We start from the raw sequence: 13410 nt of genomic DNA, 5'->3' as shown, positions 1-13410 counted from the left end.
GAAAAAGACCAGGGTTTGACAAATCAAAGGTTCGGTCCTACAACTGTCAACAAAATGGTCACTTTGCCAAGGAATGTACCAATGAGAGAGTAGAACGTAGTCAGAACAGGCCTGCACAATAGAATGGGGGAGATAGTGAAAATAAGGCTATGGTATCTAGACACAATAGTGGGTATAACTGGAATCTACAGGTTGAGGAAGTCTTCGAACAGGCAAATTTGGTGAACATTGAAACTGCAGGGAGTGAGAAAGTGACGGGAGAAAATCAAGCTTACATGGCAGAAGTGGACGATCAGCTTTCTGAGGTAAGTTCTGAACTCCCTTGTATGAAATGTGAAAATCTATCTGAACAATTGAAAACAATAACTGATCAGTTTGTTAGTTTGGACGCTCAATTTAAAACATTAAAAGAAGATCATCATTACACTAAAACTAGAGAAAACAGTTACTCAGTAAAAGTAAAAGCTAGTGAAAAAGATATCAGAAGTCTTAAAGCCAGTCTAGCTGAAAAAATACAAGTAATTGATCTTAGTTATGAAGTGTTAGAAGAAAAAACCAAACTAATTGCTGACAGGGATAAACAGATAGCTGATTACCAGGTAAAAGTGGTGGAATTAAACAAAAAAATTGAACAATTTAGAAACTCCTCAGCAATGCTTGATCACATCGTAAGTGTTCAACGTTCCCCAGTTAAAAAAGGGGGAATTGGATATTCTGAAGTTCCACCACCATATAACCATAACTATACGTATGATCCTAGTAATCAGAAATCTGTTGATGTTGAAATTGGTCAGACAGTTCCTGTTAAAGTTTCGGTTAAAGAACCCGAAGTTAGGCCTGTTTCGAATGTTAAGATTTCTGTCCCTAGTTCTGTCTCATCAAATTCGGACAAGACATCCGAATCTAGTGAGATAAAAGAAGAGGTAGTGTTACTAAAACATGGGGAGGAATATAAGCCAACTGAAAAGAACTCTCCCCTAAACCCGTTTGTCCCACCATATGTTAGACAAACGAATAGTAATGCTACCTCAACATCTGAAACAACTGTTGAGACTAAGGTTGAACACAGGAGTTGTTTCAGATGCAATCAAATCGGACACCTAATTGCTAATTGCCCTCTAAATCAAAGAGAATTCAGAGGAATGAGGCCTCCGAAAACTGAAAATAAAACGAATGGTAATTACTATACTGGTAGGAATGCGAACTCACCAAAGTTCCGACATTGGACTAATCCAAGATCTTAAAGAAATCGATCTCAGTTTTACCCAGTTAACAACCAAACAAACAGATTTACTTCAGTTAATCCACTAAGGTTTGGATGGCCTCATAGTCAATTCTTAAGAAGGTATCCTTACAGAACTTACAGAAATCATTCTCAAACTAACTTTTGACAACCGAGGTATGGGATGCCAGTTAACAGATTTAATCGACCCAAGACCAATAGGTCTTGGGTCCCCAGATTTTAATCCTTTACTTTAATCGTGCAGGAACAGTTGAACAGGACTGTAAACAATCTGTGGGTTGTAGATAGTGGATGTTCCCGGCACATGACTGGTAACAAGAATTTGTTACATGAATGGAAACCTGTTCAAGGAGGAAGAGTTAGTTTCGCTGGAGAGAGCAGAGGAAGAATCACTGGTATAGGAATCGTAACAAATGGAAAAATGAAATTGGAAAAGGTGAATTTTGTTGAGGAATTGAAGCATAATTTGTTGAGCGTATCTCAGATTTGTGACAAAGAATACACAGTGCACTTTACCAAAAATGAAGCAATTGTTCTGTATCCTGGTTTCAAGATACCAGAGGCATGGGTGGTGATGAAGGCTCCAAGAGAAAAGAACACATACGTCATGGATATGAGGTCAACTGAGATGACGACAGAAGAATCATATCTTCTGTCTAAGGCAACTGAATCTGAGTCCGAGTTATGGCATCGAAGACTGGGGCATATACATCTTCAAAAAATGAACTACATTGTCAAGAATGGGCTGGTGCTTGGTATTCTTTTAAAGAATTTCAACTTTGAAGATCAATGCTTATCGTGCAAGAAGGGAAAACAACACAAGAAACCTCATCACTCCAAGATGGTTAACTCAATTGTCAGTACACTAGACCTACTTCACATGGATCTCTTTGGTTCCGTGAATGTAAAGAGTCTTGGTGGAAGTTCATACTGCTTGGTAGAAACTGATGATTACTCGCGATACTCTTGGGTGTATTTTCTGAAGACAAAGGATGAGACGGTTCAGTTGGTAATTAACTTGATTACCAAGGTTGAGAATATTATGGGGAGAAAGGTTAAGTACATCAGGAGTGATAATGGGACAGAGTTCAAAAACTACCAGATGGAGCTGTTCTGCTTGCAGAAAGGGATAGAACACCAGTACAGCGCCCCGTATACTCCGCAACAAAATGGGGTGGCTGAGAGGAAGAACAGGACACTAATTGAAGGAGCCAGAACCATGCTGGCTGATGCTAAACTTCCCGTGGTGTTCTGGGCTGAAGCAGTGGCCACAGCCTGTTATATCCTTAATCGTGGTTTAACTGTTAAAAGGCTAAATAAAACTTGTTATGAACTTATGCATGGTCGAAAGCCAAACTTGAATGGTCTCGAATCATTCGGGTCCCCATGTACGATATTAAAGACAAACTCTAAATTTGGTGAGAAAGCCGACGAAGGTATTTTAGTCGGATATGTTGTTGGGACACCTAACAGAAGAGTCTTTAATTTATCGAACAGCAAGGTTGAAGTGGTATGTAACACCGACATCACGAGTTACAAACCACCAATGCCCAGCACGGGACCCGCTGAAGTTTTTGACTATGATAAACTGTTCAAATCCTTTAATATGCCTTACTTGGATTTTGCTGAAGTTGATGAGAAAATTGCTTCACAGATTTTGTATGATGAGGAGGAAAATATTGTGCAACGTCCACGATACGACGAAAGTCAACCTTCCACGTCAAGTGCCGTTAATGCTCATGCCGCCTCTACTGAAGAAGAATTTTACAACCCTTTTCACTCTCAACAACAATCGCCCATTGATGAACTCTCTTCGAACCTGGAAGACAATTTGCAAGTCAGTTCGGTTCCGACTACTGGAATTCACAAAAATCACCCTTTGGAGAATGTAATAGGTGATCTATCTGACGGTGTACAAACAAGACGAAGCTTGAATGAGCACACCTGTGTTTATGCAAGCATTAAAGAAACAGGTATCATTAACGAGTGCTTTTACACCTGCTTCATCAGCCAGATTGAACCAAAGAACTATCAAATGGCTCTAAAAGACAGCTCGTGGGTCGAAGCCATGCAAGAAGAGTTAGCCCAGTTCGAGAAGATGGAGGTATGGAAATTGGTTGCAAAACCGAAGAATGTGCATGCGATTGGCACCAAATGGGTTTTCAAATGTAAGAGAGATGAGAAAGGAATAATCAAAAGGAACAAGGCGAGGCTGGTCGTAAAAGGGTTTAATCAGCAAGAAGGGATCGACTACAATGAAGTGTTTGCTCCTGTGGCAAGATTGGAAGCGATTCGTTTGTTTTTGGCATTTGCTGCACACAATGAGTTGAAGGTGTTCCAGTTAGATGTGAAAAGTGCGTTTCTTAACAGTAAATTCGATGAGGTTGTGTACGTTGAGCAGCCTCCAGGTTTTCCTGACCCAGACTTTCCTGATCACGTGTACAAGTTAAGTAAAGCTCTATATGGACTTCATCAGGCCCCTCGTGCCTGGTACGCAACCTTGTCTGATTACTTACTTGAGAATGGGTTCGAAAGAGGAAAGATCGACAGCATGCTGTTTGTCAAGAAAAAGGGGGGAGACTTTCTCCTAGTTCAAGTCTACGTGGACGACATCATCTTTGCTGCTTCAAAAGTCGCCATGTGTCAGGAATTTGAGGAAGTCATGAAAAGGAGGTTTGAAATGAGTGCAATGGGTGAATTAACTTTCTTTTTAGGATTGCAGGTTGATCAGAAGAAGGAGGGGTTGTTCATCCATCAAACTAAATATGTCCAAGACGTTCTCAAACGCTTCAAGATGGAGGACAGCACTCCATTTGATACTCCGGTCTGTGTCAACCACAAGATGGGCGCTGACTCAGACAGTGACGCAGATGTGGACCCCACTCAATATCGAGCAATCATACGTTCTTTAATGTATTTAACTGCTTCTAGACTTGACATTATGTTTGCAGTTTGTCTCTGTGCTCGATTTCAGGCAAGCCCAAAGGAATCTCACATGAAGGGAGTGAAGAGAATACTGCGGTATCTCAAAGGCACGCCTAAGCTGGGATTGTGGTACACAAAAGGAGGAGACTTGGAGTTGGTCGCTTATACAGATTCTGACTATGGAGGTTGCAATCAGAACAGGAAGTCGATGACAGATGGATGTCAGTTTCTGGGAGGAAGATTGGTTTCGTGGCAGTGCAAGAAGCAGACCTCTGTAGCCATTTCTACCTGTGAAGCAGAATACATGGCAGCATCAAACTGCTGCTCCCAGGTTCTTTGGATACAACAGCAGCTGCGCGATTACGGTCTGAATTTCACTCAAACTCCTATTTGTATTGATAACACTGTTGCAATCTCAGTAACTAACAATCCCGTAAAACATAGCAAAACTAAACACATTGACATTCGTCATCATTTTATACGGGATTGTGCTGAGAAGAAATTAATAGTGCTCGAGAAGGTTGATTCGTTGGATAATTTCGCTGATCTTTTTACTAAAGCGTTTGACAGAACCCGCTTTCAAAACCTTGTTGAGCTTAATGGGATGATCAATCCCGAGTAACCGTATTTTTCGTTTTTACTTGAAGAAAAAAAACGTCACTATCGCTTAGAATTATGTCGGTTGCTTCAGTTTGAAGGACATATCTTCGGATGTGTTTGGTCCTCACTTCTACCAGTAGATTATGAGGATAGCCATTAACCAGATGACAGAAAGCGACTGGGGCGGTTTATGATGTGTTTTTACTCTGTCGCTGAAAAATAGTCGTTCATACTTAGTTAAAAGGACGCATATTCGTATGTGGTCGATCCAGCTGATCCATTGGATCTTTAGGATAGCCGTTTACCTGATGACTTTGACTTGATCGGGGCGATAGAATTTAAATTTTTTTTAAGGGAGATGATATAATTTTTCAAGTCTACAACTTCGTAAGAAGTTTCTATAAAATGTTTATAAGAAAATTGATCCAACCTTGGAAAGTGATACTCAAACTATTTCTGTGTGCTTAACTAGTGAAGTTATTAGGCCTAAAAGACTCTAGAACAGTCATTGTATGTTATGGTAGCTTTTTATGGTGCGTAAAAGTAGAAGTGATACTAACTAAATCTTCTCGATTTAAAGGGACAACTCATTAAGATTTGTGTATGTCTCCATATATATCTTTCCGAATGATAGGCAGAAAAGCGATTACCCAGTCATACACGAGCCCGTGAGTGTTCTGATTCCCAAGAAGATAGTGTGTCAAGTACCTGAAGTGATCCAGATTCGGGACTTGCAGTAGTCTACTGTTTGAAGCTATGTAAATCTTAATTATTAAAAAAAAAATTCCTTGTTAAGACTTCAGAAGCCTATTATGTTGTACTTATCAATCAAGAGGCAAGAAAGAGAACGGGATGAAGACTCTAAAAGATCATGATGTATTTACAGTTTAATCGGACACTACGGGTCAAGGTCAACTCGGGGTGACTTGGGGAAAGCCAAATACGCTTTGAGAATAGATAGGAGACATCACTTCTCTGATGTGTTGTACGTTTAAATTTTGAGCTTAATTGAACCTAATCCATATCACAGATGCGATGAAAACCATACTAAGTCGTATACCTGCTTACAATCTGTTTCTTCATGTCATAATACCGCTGAACATGGATCTATGTGACAGTCACTTAAGTAGTATGATCCTGTTCGGATCTTTTCTAGAACATGCTAGTCCCTATCAAGACTGAAATTTGATCCCATGGACTTTATTTCTAACATTTTCATTGCATATTTTGTTTTATGGTTTAATACCTGGTTACTTGGTCTTTGATCGTAACATGTAACTCTTTAAAGGAAGGTTTTAAAGGAAAATTGAATAATGTTCAAACTTATAAGGGTATGTTTTGCAAGTTTAAGAATAAGCGAAGTTGTGAAAGGGCGAACTTGTTACTAGGCGAAGTTAAGGGGTTAAGCGAAGTTAACCCTAACTTCGCCTGTGTAATGTTCTGCCCTATATAAGGGTCAACTTGGTCAACTGTTTACATAATTTTACAAAACCCAGGCGAACTTATCATAACAACCCTCGGCGAACTTGTCATTGAATCAAACCTTGTTATTAATCTCAATTTCGATCCGCATTAAAGGTGTGTAGGGTCGGTATGTCTTATATTCATGTCCATGATGTTTATCAGATGTCGTTTCGGTCCGAATTGTGACCTCGCTCATGCTAACCCTTATACACCCGCTTTTCCGACTCGTTTTTACGTGGTCGTAACTAATGTGATCGTCTAGATCTCTTTAGTATCATGTCTTTATTGTCCACAATCACCAAATTCTCCAAATTCACTTAATCTGGCCTTCTAACCCTTTGCCGTTTCAGTTCAGGCGAAGTTATCGTTTAGGCGAAGTTGTTCTCAACTTCACCTAGGGCTTAACTTCGCCTGCTGCTTTAATTTTTAATTAATCAGGGGCGAAGTTGTTCAAGGGGCGAAGTTATGTTTAGGCGAAGTTATCCTTAACTTCGCCTCAGGCTTAACTTCGCCTGAAGCTTTACATTATTTAAGATTAATCTGTTGTCAGGCGAAGTTATTGTATAGGCGAAGTTGTGCTCAACTTCGCCCAATGTCTAACTTCGCATGTACACTAAAGTTTATCTTAACTTCGCTCATGGTAATAGGCGATGTTATGATCGGCTTTGACGATTCTCTAACTTAGACCGTTTGTGGTGCAGATATGGCAGCTGTAGCAGGAGCCGGTGGTGCTGGTGGTGACGAAGGCGGTGATAACAACCGTCAGTTCTTTCCGGGGCACAATATGTATATCACACTGAACCCGGATGCTAGCGGTTTTGATGATTATCGCGAGATCATCACCTTTCTTATCCGCTCGCGTATCTTCCATGCTATTACTACAACTCTGCCCATTTCTCTGCCAAACATAGAAGACTTCTGGCGAACGGTTGAGTATGATTGCAGAGTCGAGCCCCCAGTTATGCGCGCCACCATTAACAACCAGGTGGTGCAGTTCTCTTCTGAGCAGATAAGGGTCGCCTTGCAGTTTGGGGATGAAACGATAGATGATCCTACAGACTTTGTTGCTCCATTCAGAGACGGTGCATTTTTAAGAATGGGCTATTCCGGTCCATTGGGTGACACTCAGAGACGCAAGGGATTTTTGTTGGACCAATGGCGCTTTCTCATGCACGTGATGATCGTGTGCATGTCGGGTAGAAAGGCTAGTACGGACGGGATGGGTGCGACGATGCAGTCGGTAATGACAACACTGACTTACAACAAGCGTTATAGCTTTAGTCAGATGCTGTTCTATGAGATAGACCGTCAGAGACGTGCGGTGGCTCGCGAAAGATTCTTGATGTATCCAAGATTTTTACAAATGATCTTGAATCATGTGGCTCCTTCGCTACCTCAGCGCCGTCCAATTCGATATGTGGAGAGTGTCAGCAAGAGAATTTTTGCACAGTGCAGAGTGTCGAGTTCTAGAAGTAAACCAGAGCTTCATCCACGACATACTCCGCTATTTGGGTATTTGATAAACTCGGCGTATGTTGCTCCTCGTGCAGACGAGTTTCGGGATTCGGCACCGCAACAGGCTGTTGTCTCTCAACCACCACCTGTGGTACAGCCAGCGTTGCCTGCTGCTCCTGTTGTGGCGCCGGAGGATCAAGTAGACCTTGAAGCTGCTTTTGGTGGCCAAGGATTTTTCGATATGGAACGAGTTGATCCTGAGGCAGAGGTTCAGGTCTCAGTAGCAGAGGTTTCTAGTGCTGATGTGCCGTTGGTAGCTATGTCGGTAGCTGATTCTGAAAGAACCGACTCTGACTCCTCAGCTGATGATGTTGCTGAAGCAAGACAAATACTGGTCGCTCAAGAAAGGATTCATGGGAAAAGAAAAAAAGATACAGATGACAGTGAGTCCGATTTTGAGGAGGAGTTGAGTCGTTTGATTCGTCGATCTAAAAGGGTTAGAACTGGTGAAGGTTTGGGAGCTGGTGAAAGCTCGAGGGTGGTTCGTTTCTCACCACCTGCTCTATCTGGAATGACCATGGTCCCTGCATCGGTGTCTGTGACAGGACCAATCACCTCAGGTGCCCCCGTGTTGACAACATCATCTTCTTTTGGCATTCCACCGACCACATTTCAGCTTAAGCCCCTAGAAATTGTTTCCTTGCCACCTCCTACACTTACTCCATCGGAGGTTGTTGCAAGATTCGTAGAGTCGACGCTGGTTGCCACCGCAGGGTTATCTGTTACAATACCATCTGCGGTTACGTTTCAACCTGTTTCTGATGTCCCAGCTACTTTGGGAATCCCTTCACCGTATGCTCAAGACACCTCTCATATGAGTTTTGATTTTGATGCAACCTTATCTGACTCGGACAGAATAGCAGCTCTTGAAAGGGTCGTGGCGGAACAGTCGAGAATAAATCTGATCCGGACTCACGCTATTCAGCGCCTTGTTGCAGAGAATCAGATTCAGTCGTCCCTCCTGATTGAGCACGGTAAACTTTTTGATGCCTTGAAATAGTTCTTGGCATCTCAGGGGGAGACGAGCTACAAAGGTGATAAGTTGAGGGCGAAGAAGAGGAATGATCGAGACGATGATCCCAATGCATCGAAAGGTGCAGGTGGTGAGTTTCCAAGAACTGAACAAGCTTTTGGAACCTCCACATCTCAGGGGGGGTCTACTGGTGCAACTGGTGAATCGGGGGGTGATGATGTGGTGGTAGTGGATGCTGAGGAGGTGTTGGATGTTGAGGACGAAGGTGATGACGATGTGTTACCGAATGAAGAGATTGAGAAGATAGGGGCTGATATTGTAATTGATAATGAGATTGAAGAGGGAGAGATTGTGGAAGAAAACGTTGAGCATGAAATTCCCGAAGTTGATAAGTCAGATATGGGTCAAGATATGGGAAGCGATGAGACTGAATGGGAAGAGCAGCCGAGATGGAAAGAAGGCTACGCTCAATGGTTCGTAAAGACAAAGAAACCGGCGGTTCCTACTATGTTCAAGAAGAGTTACAACATCAAAGGATATGCTGAATCGAAGAAGGGGATTATATGCTGGTTATATGATGAGCAGTTGAGGCTGTTTGTGATTAAACGTTTTGACGGAGTTCAGTATTTCAAGAGATTGTTGAGATCGTTGAATACCTTGCCAGAGTGTGAGGTGAAGGACTTAGTTGGGGTTGATAAACATGAGTGATGATAATATGGCTAGGATTATTGGGAAGATCGTTTGGAAAGAAAGTATAAAAGAGGAAAAGTTCGAGTTATTAAAGCCGAAGAAAGGAAAGCTCGTTGAAGATAAAGACAGAGGTATGAGAGCTGATGGCAAACCTTGGATGATAATGAAGTATAAGCCGATCCGGTGTTTAAAAGAAGTGCCGATGAAACAAATGCCCAATGATGTCTTAAAGAATCTGAAATGGTGGTATGTTGATAGTGAAACAGCTGAAGCGGTGATGGAGGATGAAGATGAACAAGAGTTGCTGAGAGTGTATGATCCAATGCACTTGGTGAATTTGTCTCAAGCTGACTTGCAGGTGCTGAACGAGAAAAAGATATTCTATATTCCGGCTTGGAAAGAAAAAGCCAAGAAATATCAGAGAGTAGTTTCCGTTTGTGTCAGAGAAGGAGTTCATGCTTGAAGACGGGTGACTTGAGTTTTGGGATTACAAGACACGTGATTGAAGTTAGAGATATGAAGCTACTGCCAAGGGGGAGTCTGTTGGTACATGATGTCAGTAGTTCAGTATCTAGTGTCTGTAATCGCGTTAGTTTGTTTTTGTTTTGGTTTGTAAAGGTTGTCCCACAAGTTCGCCTGTTATAAGAAAACTTGTTGAACAAGCGAAGTTATTGAAAACTTCGCCTAATATGTTAGGCGAAGTTGTCGAAGACCTTATATACAGTGGTTACGGCTTGTATTTGTCAGGAGTTCAGTACGTGTAATTGTGATTTGGCTATCACGTGTTAAAGGAGTTGCAATACAACGTGTCTATTGAGTACTGTAACGTGTCTTTGTACTTGGGTTTAACGTATATCTCGTCTAACACTCGTATTGTCTTACATAGGGATTCCGCACCTACGTAATACGAGATATTTCCGTGTAGATCCGGCTCGGAACCTACACGGTCCAATGTACCTTGGACTCAACTTTCCTCTTTTTCTAAAACGGATAATCCCTTTCCAAGGAGAGACCTTGAGCATCACATTGTCACCAACGTTAAACTCAATCGGTCGTCGCCGCTTATCAGCATAGGACTTCTGTCTGTCTTGAGCAGCTTTCATTCTTGCGTTAATCTGATCGAACTTTGAAGATGTTTCTTGAACAACTTCTAGGCTTCCCATTTCTTTCTGACCAATCTCCCCCCGACAAATCAGGGTTCTACATCGTCTACCATAAAGCATCTCAAATGGTGGCATACCAATACTTGAATGGTAACTGTTGTTATAGTAGAACTCAACCAGATGCAAATGATCATCCCAGCTTCCACCAAAAACTAAGACACAAGCACGTAGCATATCCTCAAGGGTTTGGATCGTCCTCTCAGACTGTCCATCAGTTTGAGGATGATACGTCGTACTGATGTTCAATCTCGTTCCCATAGCTTCATGGAACTTCTTCCAAAACCTCGAAGTAAACCGAGTATCTCTATCAGACACGATCGATATCGGTATACCATGCTTAGATACAACCTCTTTTATGAACAAGTTTGCCAACGTTTATAAAGAGATAGCCTCTCGTATAGGCAGAAAGTGAGCACTCTTGGTCAGACGGTCCACAATCACCCAGATGGTATCATGATGCTTAGCTGTACGAAGTAGCTTAGTTATGAAATCCATGGTGATGTGTTCCCATTTCCATTCAGGTATCTCAAGCGGTTGCATTTTTTCATAGGGTTTCTGATGTTCGGCTTTGACTTGTAAACAAGTTAAGCACTTACTAACATAATCAACTACGTCGTTTTTCATTCCTGGCTACCAGTAGTCTCTTTTCAAATCTTGGTACATTTTTGTAGTTCCTGGATGAATTGAGTATCTTGACTTATGAGCTTCATCTAAGATTCGACCTCTAAGGTCACTATGACGTGGGATCCACATACGGTCAAACCTGGTCTTAACACTGTTAGTGCACAGAAATTTGACACTGTGGATCTGTTATCCTGGCATATGTTTTGGATCAGTTATCCTTAGCGTGTGTTCCAGATCCCGTCAGGATCAAGGATCCACATTACTTATTATTTACTAACGGTTGTTCTCATGTGTAGTCTTATATTTAGCAGGTATAACGGTTAGAAGACTCAGTCTATCCACTAACTTGCAGTCAAGAATATATTGACGTGTCTGGATCAATTATCCTTCTGAAGAGTACCAGAGCTATGTCAGGATCATGGATCCTCGGAATTTGGTGCTATTAACGATTGTTTCCTGTGTATAACATTATACATAACAGATGTAACGACTAGAAGACCTGGTCTACAACCTATTTCGTAGTTTGAGAGATGGAGCACGTGGTCAAAGTGGCTGTTACGATTATATTGAAGACATGGCAGAATTTTAGGGATTATTAGTTAATAGTCATTATTATTCATAACTCCCTTGAGTTATTATCTTTGATATATAATGGAGATTGTGATCAGTTAGGAAACACATGTACTATCACACACACTAAGAGCAGAAACAAGCATTCTCTCTACACGCTAGCTTACTTTGTAATCTCGATCAGATACTCCACAACACTTGTAACCACCTTTTATTATCAATATAATCGACGGTGATAGTTTTCACCGTCCGGGGGTTTTTTGTGCTGGAGATCACGATAATCATAGACTTAACGACCAAAGGTTACCTTGTTGATCATCGATTAAGTGATTCGACCAAAGATTAGCTTATTAATCCTTGACTGAAGTCATTTCTTCAAAGATTACCTTGATAAGTTTTGACCGAAGTAAGACTATCTTGGTTAAGGGCTTTTTCCCTCGTAATCACATCTTTGTGTTCACCAATATTACGCTTATACACTTGTCGTTATCGTGTTAGCACCTTACCTCACATAACAGATTTTGATACTTGATCCTTAGGAGATTTTTGTCTAAAACAATTTGGCGCCCACTGTGGGGCAATTGGTGCTATAATCCGTATTATTCTCATCAATTTTCATTTAAAACATACCCTATACACTTGAAATGGCCTCTCAATCCACCTCTGCATCGTCAACTATGCCGTCTTCGGTTTCTCTCTCCTCAAGGACCTTGTCGCCGATGCCTCCGCCAACCACGGGAGTACCAAAGGCTGCTGCTTCTGGGAGCAAGACACAAATACCAGTCTTCCAGAGCTCGAGAACAACCGCTGCTACTTCGGCGGTAAACTCTAACAATGACGTTTCCTCTATGTTTTTGCAGGTGAAAGCATATATGGAACAACAGAACAAGACCAACCAAAGGATCCTACGTAAGATCGAAGACATCAAAAAGTGCAAGAGGCCAGCAGAAGATTTCACCCCCCTGATGCCTAGGATGCTGGATTTCACTAGTCCAGGATCCCTGGCTCAGCTTCAGCAAGGATCATCCATCCTTCAACAAGCTTCAACAAGGATCCATGGGTCAACAGACTCAAGGATCCTTATCCTTTCAGCAAGGATCATCCATCCTTCAACAAGGATCCATGGGTCCTCAGACTCAAGGATCCTCAGCCTTTCAGCAAGGATCATCCATCCTTTAACCAGGATCCATGGGTCCTCAGACTCAAGGATCCTCAGCCTTTCAGCAAGGATCATCCATCCTTCAACAAGGATCCATGGGTCATTAGATCCAAGGATACTCAGATTTCCAGCAAGGACCATCTAGCTTCAACCATGTGTCGATGGGTCAACCAATGCAGAGTTCCTCGATGTTCCAAAGGGGATTAGGGATGCTTCCGCCAGGATCCTCCGGGATTCCTTATCAAGGATCCTTCTTTCAGGATCAAGGATCTTTGGATCCCATCATCAACGGTCTTCCGAAGTCCATGATGGAGGCATAATCCCCATGCAGACCATAGCTTCTGGAGGACCCACTCCGATTGTTGACTCCTCTTATCCTAGATACTCATCTGGAATACCAAACTCCACCCAGCAGAGAGGATTCATGTATCAACCAGGCCATGGCCAAGGAGTTACAGAAGCTAAAGGATATGATATCCAGTGT

The sequence above is a fragment of the Bidens hawaiensis genome, unplaced genomic scaffold, assembly GCF_021521415.1.
Source record: "Bidens hawaiensis isolate Kalapana, Puna unplaced genomic scaffold, B.hawaiensis_p1.1 tig00009139_1, whole genome shotgun sequence".
In the NCBI taxonomy this organism is placed as follows: Eukaryota; Viridiplantae; Streptophyta; class Magnoliopsida; order Asterales; family Asteraceae; genus Bidens; species Bidens hawaiensis.
Note: the sequence above shows the minus strand (reverse complement) of the source record.